Consider the following 3626-nt stretch of genomic DNA (forward strand, 5'->3'; position numbering starts at 1 on the left):
ATGAGAGACTCCCTTTTCATTATCCTCAAACACCCAGTCCAACCCTATCAGTTGGCAACCAAACTGCTCTTGCATATGTTATTGTAATGTAATGAAAGAAGAAAAGTATCTGCCTGGTAATGTGAAGAGTAAGAACAAAGGAGTGATAAGGAATGCCTGTCTGTCAAGTATTGAGATGAAGAAACTTAAAGGAGCTATGCAGAGTATAACTCCAACACAGATGAAGGACTCTAGTTAGAAGCTGGGGAAGGCCCAGCGTTGCGTAATAAAAGTGGGATGAACAAGACAATGTGAGAATGAGACCCAGGAATTACAAACCAGCTGAATACGTGAAACTGGTGACTCAGGGAGAACTCTGCTTCACATGGCTAAAGGTAGCAGGAGAAAAGAAGTGCCTGCAGTACACAAAGTGGGAAACCAACTAGAGGAATTTGGTCACTCAAGGAATCATCATACTCGTCCCAGTGAATGGCCAGAACACAAGAAGAACAAGAGTCAAATATGGACTCTGCTACTCATTTCAGTGAGGAGCTAAATACCCAAAGGAAAGAGAGTTATTGTGAGCATATAACTTTTCATCCTAAAGAAGAGATTAGGGTTGTGTGGCATAACCCATCTTCAGAGACTCGGTCAAGAATCAAAGAAAGCCCAGAGATGAATTTGAAGAGTCAAGGGAACCAATATAAAAGGACCTGGAAAAGCCCATTGAAGGACCTGAAGGACTTATTACAAGAGATAGCAAAAGGCTATCTGAAGATCCCATATTGAGGAGAACTTTGCTGAAAAGCAAATCAGGAGAAGGGAGTCATTCTCCTGGTCTTTTGGTTGTGTATTATGGAAGAAACTAAAAGGTGTCTCACCCACTAGTCCCCAGAGATCTTTCATACAGGTGGCCAGGACACAGCCATCGCTTTTGGATCCAGTTCCAGGGGGTGGACCAGTGCGGAGGATCACCTGGATAAGGGGTCTTCAGGGAGTGGGAGTGGGTAACCGGACAGTAAGACATGGTATCCCCTTCCCTGTAACACCTTTAGCCCATCATACCAGGTAGGATATTTAGGAACTCAACCCCCACCTCCCTTTTACAATCCGAAGACTTTCTTACAGACAGCCTGCTATGAGAGAAAACAGACTAACACCTAAGCCGTATACTTGATGTGTCCCAATACAATGGTCAGGCAAGGTCAGGCAATTACTAACCATCACACACACCTGACTTCGATTATACTTCCCCACATAGATAAAAGACGGAACACGAGAGCATACTCTGAGCAAGGCAAAGCACACGAAGAAACAGCAGTTCCAAGATGACAGTTTAACAAGAGTTGAAAGATGGTGAAACAGAAGGGGATTGCAAGGAGGGAAGTTCCCTTGACCTTTTCGACAACAAACTGTTACTTTCACAAAGCCTCGAGAATAGAACGCTTAAGGCCAGGAAACCAGGCTGAGGAATCCTACATTGTGTATCATAGGTACCTGGGGCCCTCCCGCATCTATAATCAAGGCAGGGAGCTGCCGTGGTACTGTCCTCTCCTCCAACAACAAAGCAGCGTCAGTGAAATCAACACAGCCGGTGAGTTGGGTAGACCGATACAAGACCGGTCTGTGTTGAAGCCAAGGTTGCAAGCATCAACATTGTATGGAGAGCACTGGAACGGTCATTGTATGAACCGCGTGTGATAACCAGTTCGAGTAAAGTTGAACTGCAGATGCGTGATTGAACTTTGAAACCAAGATACAATACATTTGACAGAGTGGTCCGGCACCACGTGTGTGCTCAATCAAAGGTCTCTGTAAGGTACCCAGCTGAGAGCTGACAAAAGTGAAAGAGTGGCAAAGATTGTGAATCAAAGTGCTCCTTTGACTGGTCAAGCAAAATCCTGTGCACAATCAAAAGTCTTCGATTTTGATACAGTAAAGAAAGTTTTTAACAAAGAAGATAAAGTTTGTCAGAGCCCTGCAGACAGAGATTGATTAAAGATTTTGTGTCAAAGCGGATCAGAGCCTGGCAGACGGGGATCCGGGGTCAACCATGAATCACCCGAGAAATTGGATAAGTGAAAATCCTGAAATCATTGTGTTAAAGTGGTTCTGAGACCGGCAGAGGGGGATCCGAGGTAAATAGTTAATCACCTAAGAAAATTGTGCATATGTAAAATACGAAAAGGAAAGGATGTGGAAGTTGTAAAATGCACTGCTAGAGAAACCAGAGACTGTGCTAAGCGCGAGTGTGCCGCCTTGTCCCGTGGTACAACCGTGGGGAAGGGAAGCCAACGGCTTGAATATCCTGACATATCATTTCTTGAACACTTTTCTTTTGTATAACATTATTTCTCACACTATTTGTATTTAGAGGTAAGGATTGGCAATAGGTTGATTAGTATTGGCCCTTTTATTTTGACAAGACACCACTAGGACTGCGTTATTATAATTTGATGGTCCTAGCTTGTTCCCATCTTTAGATTTAGGATTAAATAGGCATTTTCCAAAACCAATTGAAATTCAATAAACATCCTTCAACTGTGGTCACTTGTGTTTGTCTTACTGTTGATACCATGCCTTCCTTACAATTAATAGTGGTAGTGCCATACTACCTTAGTTTTGGATGGAGGGCAGACTTTTGATTGGGGACTTCCCCATTTACTACAAGCACCCTAGTTTAGTTGTGTATGGTAGGGAAACAGTTAGGATAGGGAAACCTTTTGTGAATGGTATCTATTAGTCTGTCTCCTCCTTCTGACCTACCACACTGTATTGAACAAACATTATGCCAACCCACTGTGAGAGTTGGTGAGAGAGGCCTGTTTGTGTGGAGGAACCAGATTTTGGATGGTCATTTTGGAATGTGAAGGAGGGCATAGATTGTCATTGTAGAATAAGCATGGCCTAAATATTCACTTACAGTATATCATTTTTTTTAAAAGCACTGATAGTACATTTGGGATAGAGGATAATGGGTCTCATTCCGAGTTTGCCGGTACATGGTAAAAGTGCTGGTAATAATGTTAATAGTAAACCACAACTTTGCCGGTAGGGGTTAAGGATTTACCCCCAGCTACGTGCTGCAGGTAAATCTGACCCCTACTGGCAAAAAAATACTGCCTGTATTACCGGCACGACCGGTAATAGAGGACAAATCCCCCCATGGTGTCCTATGGGACCCGATGGAATGGGGATTTACTGCCCTTACTGGCACTTGTAATCTGCCTGTAATCTGGCAGACGAAGTGCAGGTAACGGCAATTCCGTTTGCTGGTATTCCGGCAGATTTACTGCCGTAATACCGGCAAACTTGTAATGAGGCTCAATTTTGTTTTGTTTTGGGGAGTGCAGTGAAATCTTAATGATAGGCTGGGGGGTTCCTCCTGCATTTTGCTGCTGTGCTGTGAATTTAAAAATGAAACATTTGAGAATGGAAAAAATCAGGTGTAAAACATATGAAACCGAATTCATAGATCTGATTGATGCCTCACTGATAAAATGAATCAAAAGATGAAACATTTCATGAAACCATGAACAAAATCATGGATACATTCTCACAGGTCCCTAAAATGACTGATGAGTGAGTGGGGGATGTGATGAGGTGCCTCTACCTGATTGCATTGGTGGGTGGTGAGGTTTGCAAGG

Source organism: Ambystoma mexicanum, chromosome 13, assembly GCF_040938575.1.
Source record: "Ambystoma mexicanum isolate Mex_15411 chromosome 13, UKY_AmexF1_1, whole genome shotgun sequence".
In the NCBI taxonomy this organism is placed as follows: domain Eukaryota; kingdom Metazoa; phylum Chordata; class Amphibia; order Caudata; family Ambystomatidae; genus Ambystoma; species Ambystoma mexicanum.